This window comes from Octodon degus, unplaced genomic scaffold (assembly GCF_000260255.1).
Source record: "Octodon degus isolate 3935 unplaced genomic scaffold, OctDeg1.0 scaffold00027, whole genome shotgun sequence".
Lineage (NCBI taxonomy): Eukaryota > Metazoa > Chordata > Mammalia > Rodentia > Octodontidae > Octodon > Octodon degus.
The window spans coordinates 10,148,988-10,163,039 of NW_004524603.1; the positions used below are offsets into that span (position 1 = coordinate 10,148,988).

At 36.9% G+C, this 14,052-nt stretch overlaps 1 pseudogene; it reads left to right on the forward strand.

Annotated features, from left to right (window-relative positions):
- Window positions 1-5,566: 5,566 nt before the first annotated feature.
- LOC101584122 lies at window positions 5,567-6,570 on the forward strand (annotated as a pseudogene).
- Window positions 6,571-14,052: the final 7,482 nt, after the last annotated feature.

Genomic DNA, 14,052 nt, shown 5'->3' on the forward strand with positions numbered 1-14,052 from the left:
GTCACCTATCTCCTAAACACACACACACACACACACACACACACACACACACACACTGTGCATGTTCCTCTTTCCTCAGGTGAATACTTAAATTTTGCAGTGTCTGAATCTTCAAGTTTCTAGACAGGATTTTCATTTGATAATTTTTACTCAATAGAGGAAGATACCACTCCTTAGACTTTGAGAAGAAAATTTGTTCGTGTGTACAGAACTTGAGTATGTATACATAGGTTCATGAGTATTAAATATATCCATGCCTGCATAGATGTTACCATTAATTTAGTTTTTAATTATTGAATTCTCCTCTAGGACCAGATCTTACTTTCAGCTCAATGTAATAATGTTACTTATTTTAACTTTGGGCTTCTTTGTATGTATGGCAATCCTGTTTTCTCTTCACTAAAGCTCTGTTCCAGTTCTGAATGTATTTTAAATATCAATACATTCAAAAATCACAGAAGGAATAGCTTCCTGTTCTTTATGGGACCACGTCTGGGCAAAAGACAACTACCATAATGAATGAGGCCATAGTGAGAATATTCTAGGAAAAAAATATGTTTACAATACAATTGACAGAAAAGAAAAAAGTTTAAAACTAGGATGAGGAAGAATTCATTGCTTCATAAAAAAGACAAGCAAAGCAAGAGCAAGTTGACAGAATACATGAATAAGCAATTTGTAGAAGAGTAAATCCAAATGAATAACAAACAAGGAAAATATATTTAAATGTAATACAGAATGGAATGTAAAATAAAATAATGATGTTTTGTATTTCTGCCTGGCAAAACTCAGCCAGATGAATGTGACATGGGGTAGGGGCACGTAAGGCATAATGATACACCTAGTATATATGAATTTAGTTGGATAATGTGATTTGTGTAGTATATTGTATATCGAGCAGCCAAAAATGAGTGAACAAATCTTATTTTACTCTTTCTAGAAATGAATTTGTTAATTTCCCATATTTGATGAGAAATAGCATTTAGTTTTTTAATAGGAATTTATTTGTTAAATACAGCCTTTCAGCAAATTATTATATCACTGAATTTTTTTAAAAAATAGACCCTTGAAAACAATACTGATTCAAGCCTCTTCAGTTCCTAGAGAAGTGGACCATACATTTCTGAAATTAGATGATCTCTTATTTAGTCAAACACCAAACTGGAAAAAATGATAAAAATCATATTATCTACAATTCATGTACTTCCTCTATATTCTATAGCCTAATGCAGAGGGAAAAAAAGAATAACAAATAATTTAGCTTTTTTTCAATCAAGGGAAACTACATAAATTTCTGGGATAGTGAAAGACAAATAGAACACAGGATAAAAAGGGAAGAAATGAAATGTGAAGCTAGTGGGAGAAAAAAAATCCCAAATAAATGACCAGTTTACTATAAAAACCTATGAATGAACACAGCAGTGAAAAATAATTCCCAGCCAAGGTGTGACTGAGAAACTTACCATAGTACTATTAATACTCACTCTTGACATCTGCTGTGTTGTCCGCAAGAGTAAGAGAGAAACTTTTAGAGACTGAGTACCCGAACTCCAACCCCAAAGCCATTTATTTATCACGCAGTGCCAATTTACCACTTTAAACCTGAATACTGAGGTTTTAGTTGAGGAAAAAACAGCTTAAACATTAAATTCTTTTGTTGCAAAGGAGAAACACAACAGGGATTTCGATAATATGAACAGCTTTATATTGAAAGGTAAGTGTTCGTATTTGGTGTTACCTTTAGACAATTAATGTGATCTTCACTGTTGTATGCATGACAATAATTTGTCAGACTTTGGCTGGTGCAACTTGGCTCATGTGCTTATGGAGAGAGCTCTGCACACCTGCTGTGTGATATTTGACAGTGGTTCTTCACTACTGCTCTAAATTAGGAAGACTCCATCCATAATGAGGAATGATTAATTGGGGGGGTAATATTCCCTTAAAACAGAATCAATCACATACACCAAGTATTAGAACACAAATTAACTATTAATTTAAATATTAAAGAATGAAGCTTAACACATTACACGTGACTAAGTTTGTCATATGACTTATCCTTTAAAGAATGAACTTCATAATATAGACAATGGATGAATAATTTAGCCATTTTTATAATGTGGCAATTTAATCTATAATCTTCTATCGCTTTGTCTTCTCATTTCTTCCCTTATGTACTTCACTGTTGGAAAATTCTGTCTTGACCATTAAGAAACTTCCAAGGGTATAATTTGGATCCTTCGAGGCCAGAGATGCATTTTTGCTGTGGCATACACTTGGTCACTTTTTCTGGAACTGAAGTTGAAAGATCCTGCATCAAATATAAGTACATCTCAGGGTATTGGTGGTGCAAAAGGGAATCAATTTCAAGGGAGGGTCTAGTAAGTTCACTTAAACTATAGATTAACTCACTCCCTCACACCCTGCCATGTAGCTAACAATAAACCCACTTAGAGAAAAACAGGGTCTAAAATAGAAACAAATATTTAGAACAACTTGGGGACTAGGACAAACATTCAGCCATACTGCCCCATGACAGGCAGATTGTAAACAGTGTCTGGGAAATGTAAACCTTGAAGCAATTGTGTGACATTCCTGCAAAATTGATGAAAATGAGATGCTGTGGTTATTATGTAAACCATAAAACTGCATAACCCAGAGGTAAAATTCAAATGGGAACTGACAATTTGGGACTCCTGACCTCAAGTCAGGTTGTCAGCCTTGAACAGACAATGAAAATCTTTTTTATTCATCTCTCTCTCTCTCTCTCTCTCTCTCTCTCTCTCTCTCTCTCTGTCTCTCTCTCCCTCTTTGTCTCTGTCTCTCTGTCTCTGTTTCTCTGTCTCTGCCTCTGTTTCTGTCTCTCTGTCTCTCCCTCTGTCTCTCTGTTTCTGTCTCTCTCTGTCTCTGGTTCTCTCTGTCTCTGTCTGTCTCTGTCTCTCTGTCTCTTTGTCTGTCTCTCTGTCTGTCTCTCTGTCTGTCTCTCTCTCACTCTCCCCCCAACCCCTGAGTGCTTTCCTCACTGATTCTACTGCATCAGAATTATGAACCAGGCACAAGAGATCTTCAATAAAATAACACAATCACTCATAGGGACATTTTGGGTTTCTTCTGCACATAAAAGTTATACTCACAACACACTATAGTCTAAGTTAGCAGTAGTTTTATAGCTAAAAATACTGCCACATATTAATCATAAAGAACTATATAGCTAAACATTGCAATGATTATCCTAAAGGGCATTTAGTTACAATCTTGTTAATGGGAATTCTTGCATCAGTGTTGACTGTTAATGAACAATCAGTATAGTGGTTCCCAAGGTCAGGGTGAGTATTGAAATTGCTTAAAATAAGGCAACCATGAAGATCTCTTTATCACTCATCTTCTCTCGTTGAAAGCGCACAAGTTCTCTGAAGCAGGAGTTACTTTCTGATTACATTTTTCCCACACTGTAACCTCTAACAAAATTGGAGTCAATCATGTCAAACACTACTGCTGTTTTGCCAACTAAATCTAAGTAATATCCTAGATCTTTTCTTATCATTCAACAATGACCACCGCATCTTTGCCAGGACCAGAGTTCAACACAAGCAACACCTGTCTTTGCTCATAAGGAGCACATTGTCATCCATCAGTGTTTTTATATATGATACCTGCAGCAACTCGGCCACATCCTCAGGCTTCACTTTTAATCCTCATTCTTTCAGAAGTTCCACCATCACTTCTGTACCTAGTAACTTTGCTCGCTGCCTTCTATTTTCGCTTCTGCAGCACTAAGCCTTGAACACTGAGCACTGCTCTGGCACTGAGCAACATCTTGAACCAGTCGGAGTCATCCATGAGGATTGTTTATTTTATTTTATTTTTTCCTGTATGTTAAGGAAGGATCTACAGGATGTTCAGGTCTTACTACTAGATCAGATTCACAGAAATTCTCCTATTTACAGCCTCCCAAGTGCTTGGATTACAGGTGCTGGGATGCCACCAAGCCCAGTCTCAATCACTGTCTCAGTGTGCCCTGGGGGTAGGGCCGGCAAAGCAGATCCATAAGGATTTCTATTACTCCTGTTACATTGACATTTTTTCTTCTTTACACAACACTAGTGTTCTTAGGAATAGTGAATCCTTTTCAGAAGGTTTTAGTTTGGATTTGCACAGATCCATCAGAGGAATCACAATATATGGTAGCTATCGATTTTTTAAAAATTGAAAAATAAATAAATAAAATAAATTGATGTCTTAGAAAATAACACTTGAAGGTTGCAATTATTTCTTGATGCATGAACTGCAGAGCAGCTATTGAATTAGCAGGAATAAAAATACTAACAACCCTGTTGCACATTTCCATCAGAGTTCTGTACTGACCCAGTTCAGTGTCAAAAGGCAGAACTATTTTGAAAAGAAAAACTTTTGAGCAGTAAGACTCGCTGCAGCTTCTGATAAGAGTCTAATGTTTTGCCTTGAACCTTTCGGTCATGGAGAGGGTTTCCCTCCTTAAAGTCCATGAACTGCCTTTTGCTAACTTGAGCGTTTTATTCTGAAACTTCCTGACCCGTCACAACCTTCGTAGAATTGAAGCAATTTAGGGTCTTGTTCTAGATTAAACTTTGCCTAAACATCAGAAAGTTGTGGTTGCTTTAAGCTTTTACCCAGACCACTAAAATATTCTTTATGTCAGCATGAAAACTGATTTTATTATCATTGTGTGTTCACTTTAGTAGCACATTTTTGAAGAACTATTCCAGTACATGTGCCACGTGGTTAATCAAGAGGACTGGCTTTTGACCTATCTCAGATCACAACATGCCTTTTTCACTAACAAATATAATTTATAGCTTCTGATTCCAGATAAAAGATGGGTAACTCTTCATTTGTGTTTTTACAGCTTCCTGCAGCATTGGCCTAATTAGAGTAATGTGCTTAGAAAATGGAATGATCAAAGAAGAAAAAGAGGTGGAGTTGGACCACTAGAAGCAGCCAGAATATATGTGATTATTAATAAAGTTCACAGTCTTCTATGGATAGAGTTGGTAGCAGCCCAGAACAAGTACAAAAGTAACATTACAGATCAATCATGATAGTAAAAGATATAATGACAATTAAAAATTTTGAAATATTTTGAGAATTAGCAAAATGTGATGCAAATATATGAAGTGACCTCATGCTGCTGAAAAAATAGTACTGACAGAGTAATACAAGAAAGTAACAATTTATGAAAAACGTAATAGTTGGCCAGGTGTGGCAGCCCATGCCTATAATCCTAGCATTCATGTGAGGATTGTTGGGAGTTCAAGACCAATCTGAGCTACACAGTGACCTCAAGTCCAGGCCAATCTGAACAACAGAGAGACCCTGTTACAAAAACAATATATATATATATATATATATATATATATATATATATATTAGTCTTTGATGACACTTAGTTTCATATGTATAAAATCAAATATGCTTGTAATCAAAAAATATCACTATGGTGCTAGAGCTGTTTCTGCCTAGTCTAGAACAGAAAAGCGCATACCCCAATGCTGGCATCACGTGCACTTCCAGTTCCTTTCGTTCTAAGTCCAAGATGGCCAGTCTCAAGGATCAGCTAATTGTGAATCTCTTTAAGGACAACCAAGTGCCCCTAAATAAGATCACGGTTGTCGGGGTTGGTGCTGTTGGCAAGGCCTGTGCTATCATTACTTAATGAAGGGCTTGACAGATGAACTTGCTCTTGTTGATGTCATGCAAGACAAATTGAAGGGAGAGATGATGGATCTCCAACACAGCAGCCTTTTCCTTAGGACACCGAAAATTGTCTCTGTAAAGGCTACAGTGTAACTGCAAACTCCAAGATGATTATGATTACTGGTGAAGTACATCAGCAAGAGGGAGAGAGCCATCTTATTTTGGTGCAGCATAATGTGAACATCTTCAAGTTCATCATTCCTAATGTTGTAAAGTACAGCCCCAACTGCAAGTTGCTTATTGTGTCCAACCTAGTGATTGTCTTGACCTATGTGGCTTGGAAGATAAGTGGCTTTCCCAAGAACCATGTTACCAGAAGTGGCTGCAACCTGGATTCAGCCCAGTTCCATTACCTGATAGAACAAAGACTGGGCGTGCACCCACTGGGCTGCCATGGCTGGATCCTCAGGCAGCACAGAGATTCCAGCATCCCTGTATGGAGTGGTGTGAGTGTTTCTGGTGTCACCCTGAAGAATCTGCACCCTGAGTTAGAAACTGATGGGGATAAAGGAGCATTGGAAAGAGGTTCACAAATAGGTGGTTGACAATGCTCATGAAGTGATCAAACTAAAAGGCTACACATCCTGGGCCATTGGTCTGTCAGTAGCAGATTCGACAGAAAGTATAATGAAGAATCTTAGGAGGGTACATCCAATTTCTACCATGATTAAGGGGCCTTTTGGAATCACGAATGATGTCTTCCTTAGTGATCCTTGTGTCCTGGGACAGAATGGGACCTCTGATGTTGTGAAGGTGACTCTGACTCCTGAGGAAGGGGCTCATGTGAAGAAGAGTGCAGATACCCTGTGGTCAAACTGGAAGAAGCTGCAGTTTTAAAGTTTTCCAGTGTCACCACGTCACTGTCTAAGCTACAGGATGGTTGAGTTGGAGTTTTCCAGTTGTCCTTTTTATCTGACATGTGATTGAGCAGCACTATTAAGATGGCCTGGGGAAAACATCAGTTTCCAAAAGTGAAAGTAGAAATGGTTCACAAAACCCTACAGCTCTGTCTTGATGCCAGATGGCTCTGCACTTGTAATCCTGGTTAGTAGGAAGTAGCCCAGCATCTCTGAGACACCTTTCTAAACAGCTTCCTCTCACCCTTCCAGCAGATGTACATCACTCTGTTACACAGCTTCACCCACCAAGCCTCATCTGGCCTTTCTCCAGTTGGTCACAGCCTGGGATCCAGCATACAAATCCAATACTGCATGGCTTGTGCATAACTTTTAAATAATTTTATTTTATGTAACATATATATATTATTTGGTATCATAGCTGGTGTGACATTGGGTTGCACTGTGAAGTTCAACAGGGCAACCCAGTGTCACACCAGCTATAATACCAAATAAACCTTGAACAATGGATACTGTTAAAAAGAAATCACTGTTCACTATTGCCAAAAGCAGAGAAAACCACAGCTTTTCCATCAATACCCAAAAGATGGTATTCCCATGGAATACTTTGCAGAATTAACTTTGCATTTTTGTTCTAGTATTTTGTTATCTGCATTGTGTAGTAGACACTTTGATCTTTGTAAAGAGACACAATCCAGAGTGCAATCATTCCAAGAATTCATAGGTAGTCATCAAATGCATTTAGTTTTCAAAATTTCCTGCTAAAATTTAAGGCTGCAAAAATAATTACATTTCACAGAGCCTTTAAACAATCTTAATATTTAATTCATGAATGTGGGAATGCTTTGGTTTTTATGACCAAATAATTTAATATGCAAAACCATTTAGTGTTTTCTCCTCTGACTCAAGATGTCTTTTTGCTGCTCATAAAAATAACCATTTTCACTTTCTCCATATATAAAATCTATGTGACCTGCCCAGTTCTAAGCCCTTTGCATATGTTACAGTCATCATTACAACCGCTTTGCAGAAAGGTAGTATTCTTTCCATTTCATAAAGAAGAATCTGAAAAGTCATAGGATAGAGACACAAGATAAAAACAGGCAAAAGTAAGAATTAAAATTTTGTCTCATAATTTTTAAATAAGTTGGTTTTATACATTTAAGTGCAGTACACAGTTTCAAGAAATTTTGATAATTATATATTTTCATCTAACACTCACTATGAAAGAGGTAGGGCACAGTTTCACATTCATAAAAAGTTTTCTTCCAAAATGAATAAATGAATAAATAAACAAACAAAATAAATGTTCCTGATCAACTCTTTGTTGATCATCTCATCTATCAAATTCAAGCCCCAGGCAATTACCTATATCCTTTCTGTGATAGTAAGTCTGCACCAGAAATTCATGTGAATGAATCACACCCCATGTGATCCTTTGTGTTTAGTTTGACTTACAACACTTCAAGATTTAGTCATATGTTTGTGAAAGTTAATATTGTCTATTTCTATAAACATGGGCACACATATCACTATGATATGATGTTTTCAGTTGTTTTGGGAAAATTTCCAGAAAGGGGATAGCTGGATTAAATGGGATTGCCAGTTTTAGTCTTTTTAAGGAGTCTGCACACTGATTTCCATAATGGTTGTACCAGTCTACATTCCTACCAGCAGTGGAGAAGTGTTCCTTTTTACCTTCAGCCTCTCCAACATTTCTTGGTTGATTTCTGTATGATAGACATTCTTTCTGGGGTGAGATGATATCTCAGTGGTTTTTTTTTTTAATTGGAAATTTATTTATTGAGTCCTTAATACTTTGCAGGAAGGCTTTATTACATTTGTTTTCTTTTGTATTTCTTTTGCTAAAATTTTTCGCTTTCCTTTCAACACCTGTAATACATTTCAGCAATTAATTCCATTTCCAGAGCTATATTTCATTTTCCATTTCCTTCTTCAGAATTGTCATTATCTTTAACAGTAATACAAATTTTTCCAAATATTCATAGATTTTGGCCAGGTCCTTGTAAATTTATTTGGGAGATCTTATATCTGCATCTTGTTCCATGAATAACTACTCACTAAGACAACAATATGCAATGTATTAATTTTTGTAACTGTATTACTAACCTGTTTTGGAACTGTCTCATTGCTATTTGTTTCTCAATAAAATTAATAAAAAAGTAAATAAAGTCTCCCAGTGTTGTATTAATTCGCACTTCTTGAATGGCCAATTTTGTGGAGTATTTTTTCATGTATTTGTTTGCCTCTTGTATTTCTTCCTCTGAAAAGTGTGCATTCATCTCAGATGCCCATTTTTGGATTGAGTCTTTAAATTTTGTGGCCCTAATGACTTTTAGTTCTTTATAAATTCTAGATAAAAGACCTTTGTGTGATAGTCAGGTCTTGGAAAACAACCAAAATGTCCATCACCTGAGAAATGGATGGAAAAAAAATGTGGTGTTTTTATACAATGGAGTAGTACTCAGCTATAAAGAAAAACAAACTTGAAGCCTTTGTAGGTAAGTGGATGCAACTTCAGGCTATATTCATAAGTGAATTAAACCAGACCCCTTTGTGTAAATATTGTATTGTCTCCCTAGTAGAAGAACTCAAAAGAAGAAAGTAAAACTGAAAGGTATAACAGATACAGTGAAATGGAAAGAAACAAAACTTAAGGATTAAACAACAGAGAGAAACAAAAGTAGAAAAGTTATGTAACAAGGTAGGGGCAAAACTATACATGTATATACACAAGATGGCTAAGGCAATTGTCCTAAGAATTTCCATCAGGTTTTTGAAAATAGCAGTTAATGGGTAGAAATCTCACCCTGACCAACTCTATATGCTGATATCTATGAACTAAGCAACTACATTGAGGACAGCAATGTGTAATAATAAAACCATGATTGAAATACCTGGCATTATGGTCTAAATGTATACCATTTCTAATGTCATATCAATTAATACTATACTCTCTTTAATTTTTTTAATTAATAAAAGAAAATGAGAGAGAACAAAATTTAATATTGCCTGATAGCATGTGATAATATTCAATCATATCTCCCATCTTACATAATTATATCTGTTAATCTGAGGAACAGATTTGATGATAAAAATAGGTAATATATTAATCACTGTTAATCAGCTATAATTATTTTTCATTTTTTCTGTATTTTAGGGAAGGGTCTACAGGGTATTCAGGGTCTCACTACTAGATTGGACTCATAGTGATTGGCCTGTGTTTACAGCCTCCCAAGAGCTAGGATTACAGGTGTGCACCACCATGCCCAGTCTCAGAATCTCAGGGTAGCCATGGGCAGGGCCGGCAGGGCAGGCCCGAGGATCAAACTCCTGGTTCCTGTGCCTGCTTGCAGGTGCCTTAATCTACTGAGCTATTTGGCCAGCCCAGCTATTCTGGTTTTTAAAATCTGTAACATATATATTGTTATATATTACCCTGCTATTGTCTTTGCTTTTGTTTTTCTTGTTCTTGTTTTTATTTTTCAAAATAAAAGAAAATTAATTTTAAAAAATTATTCTGTTTCATTGCTGTACCCCAATTTCTTTGCTGATTTACTGGTTAATAGACATATGTATTACCTCTACTTTATCTTTCATCATAAATAATTATGTTTTAGGGGCTGGGAAGACAGGAGCCTGGGCACCTGCCTATCAAGTGCAAGAACTGGGGTTCAATCCCTAGTGCTGCATGCTGTGCCTGCCCTGGAACCCCAGGTGCATCATGTTGGCCACTTAAACTGGGCATGGTGATGCACACCTGGAAGCTCCGCCCTGGAGAGACTGAGGCAGGAAGATCCCTATCAGTCCTAGCTGCATAGTGAGAGCCTGTGCCAAATAAAATTTTTTTAATATAATTATGGTTTCAATACTTACATAATAGGCAAATCTTTTATTTTCTTGCACAAAACGAGGAAAATTAAGATGGCTGGTTGTTGTAATTTCATATTCCACTTTGTAAAAATATCACTACATTATTTTCCAAGATGGATGTGACAGCATTTCCTCAAGCATTGTATGAGTTCTGCTGTTACCACATGATTGTCAAAATTTGATATTGCCAGTTCTTTAATCCTAGCTATTTTAGTCAGTGTACAGTGCTATGTGAGAGTGGGTCTCCAAATCTTTGTAATTCCTTGATGACTAGCGATATCATCATTTATACATCTTCTTCTGTGAAGTGACTCTTCAAACCTTTTATCCATTTTAATTGAATTGTTTGGCGTGAGATCATTCACAATTTGAAGTGCACTCTAGCTGAATATTTGAACTGTTGAGATCTACAGCTCTAATATCCTATGGCTCATTAAGACCCTACAGAATGCCTTACTCCTGCCAAAACAGCTTATGCCTCTGTTGAAATGAAGATCCTGATTCTCAGGCACATAGAAAAATATCTTCAAAGCCATATGGCAGCAGAGGGGTGAATCTTACCTCTAATGAGGTCACTAACCCTGAGAATGCTGACCGAAAGCTCCGTGGAGGCTGAAATAAGTAAACGTGAGTGGAACAGAAAAGCACTCTCTCGTGTCCAAGCACAACTAGCACCGTAGGCTCACCACCAGGTTGCAACGACCCATCCCATACATGTTTACTATCAATTCGTATTTTTGCACCATAGCCGTCACCCGTTGGCCTCAGTAGTTGTGACGGAAGCTTACATGAAGCAATCTTCCTGCTTACCCACTCGGGATGATGAACAGCCAGGTGTGTGCACACGTGAAAAAGTGGCACACAGGGATTTTTTACCGACATAATGCTTGATTCTTTAAATACGTATTTCACCATGTGTGGAATGTGGATGTGACTCATGGTAGCTGCGTCTGAAGAAAGCAAATGCACAGCTGTCCATTCACTCACTTTGAAGACAGCTAGCAAGGTGAGGACAGGAGACCAGAAATAGCAACAGTTAAGTTTTCTTTTTTATGAAATGCTCATTGCTTAATTTCTGTGCATTTAGGATTTTTTTAAGTAGCCGAGTTCAGTACATGACACATGAAAAACCAGATTTGCAAGTTTTAGAGGAGGTCAAAATGAATCATTGGATTATTTATATATGGATGATGAAGATGATAATGACTTTGATGTCATCTATGTGAGCCAAAGTTCCTGTAACAGTGTAATGGAATGAGATCAAATGATGTATACACAGGGAATGCAGATTTCTTTGAGGCAGGTGGCTAAAGGTGAATATGGGCACATGTTTGACTAGTAGAAACACTACAAACTGGTCACACAACAGACCTAGGTCTGAAAATATACTGAGGATTTTGTCAGTGGAAAAACCTATTTAAAATCAGTGCTGGAAATTGTAACAGACAAAATGCTACAATACATTGTGAAGTAAAAGAAAACAGAAGCAAAACATTCTGTATGCACCCATAACTATACTCAAAAAGGTATTTATCAGCTGAGTTGAAAGAATCCATGTGTCTGCTGTACTTAGCAGGGCTTTCCATTGGTAACTGTTGGAATGTAAAAGACCCATGGAAAAGCAAAGGGTGTGAGCTTGAGGTTTCTAGAACCACCAGGATACTGAGAACATTTGGTTTCCTTCAAAGCTGCTTGAGGTTTGATGACAAAAACCACCTGCTAATAAAGAAAAATGACTGAAAAGAGGGCTTTTATCCACCCACAGTTTGAGATATTTGAGTGTTGTTGTGAAGCAATCTGTACATCGTCTGACTACACGATTAATCATGAACATCTTGCAGCATCATTTCATGGTCTCCATGCCTTCAGGCAATATACTTCCCCCCACACTTTCAAGATTTGGTATAATAATTAATGCATTTGTAGATGCTCTTTTTATGCTTTCAATTTAAAAATGTATCCTGGAAATCAGCTACCAGGTTCTTGTGTTTATAGTAACAAATCAAACAATATTGTGAGCCATCTTGTTGCTTCCATCTCCCAAACTAACCAGAACTTGATACTTAACAGTTGGTTTACCAGTTTCCTATTGACGTTACATTTCTAACAGAGCTCAAGTTGACCAACATATGATTGTACTCAAGAACAAAGCAAAACTTTCACATGAAATATTGCCATTTCAAAACAGAGAATTGTATAGTACAATGTTTGGACATCAAATATTGATGTAGCGTTGTCTTCATATATGGAAAAAAAACTGATACTGCTTATGTTACCATTGCCCCATAATGGAAATATTGGCTCCTTCACCAAATGGAAGCCTGAGGTGGTAACTTTCTACAACAAAAACAAACACAGAATAGATACTGTTGATGAGTCATGCAGCAACTATGATGTCACTTAAAACACAAAGTGTAGGCCAATGATTGTATTTTATTCAATCCTAAACATGTGCCCTAGTTTGATAGTTTCTATTATTTTTCTATTCTCTTTAAAATGAAAACAATTCATGGGCAAATCTTCAAAGATTGGGACAGAAACTCCCATGAGATCATCAATAGCAGAGGAAAATACATGTTTCTGCCCAGGAAACTATGAAAAAAAAAAAAAACCCTTTTTTTTTTTTTTTTTTTTTTTTCAGCACACACTGGTGAGCTAACAGATTAACAGGCAGACACAGAATCACAGAGACCTGCCATGACAACAGCAAAATAAAAAATGTCAACTGTGCCCTACATGCAAGGAAAACACGCTGATAGAACATGCAACTTTCATGTGTGAAGGCTGCGTTAGGTGTGGCATTTGAAGCAAAGATATCAAATATTGATATCTTTCTTTTTTTTTTTTTTTTTTTGGCAGAACCAGGAATTGAACTCAGGCCCTTGCGCTTGCCAGGGAAGCACTTATTCCACTGAGCCATCTCCCCGGCCCCTTGATATCTTTCTTGATGATTTCTGTGGTAGTCCCTTATTTGCATTTACACTGTAGTTGACATAGGTTTTTATTTCTGATGTTTTAGATTTTGTAAGCAAATACACAACCGATGCGAAAATGTTATCTATTTTAAATGTGCAACCTGTAATAAGAATTTTATGTTTTATTCTACGGATGTGTTATGCTCTTGATAATTGCACATCATGTAATATAGTAAGAGCCGCCTGACAAAGCAGCAAGACCACAAGGATGTCAAATACGCCTTGCAAGGAGTCCAGGAAAGCAAAACACACGTGCTGCCGCTGTTAGCTACATGTGTGAGTGGAAGTGCTATTGTCATGTGTGAAGGCTGCTCGACGTGTAATGATTAACATAAAGATATTTGTATTAGTTCTATCAGTATTTTCACTGTAGTCTGTGTAAGCATTTAGTCTATTATTATTTTTTAGATTTCTGTATCCAAAAGAGTCAATGTTAAAGACATTGATTTTTAATAAAGTCAAGTGTATTAAATTTCAAAAATTTTGGATATTTTTGGGGCTGGAGAGATGGCTCAGTGGTCTAAAGCACCTACTTAGAACAAGCTTAGCAAAGCATCAGGGACCGCGGTTCAATCCCCCAGCACCACATGCCA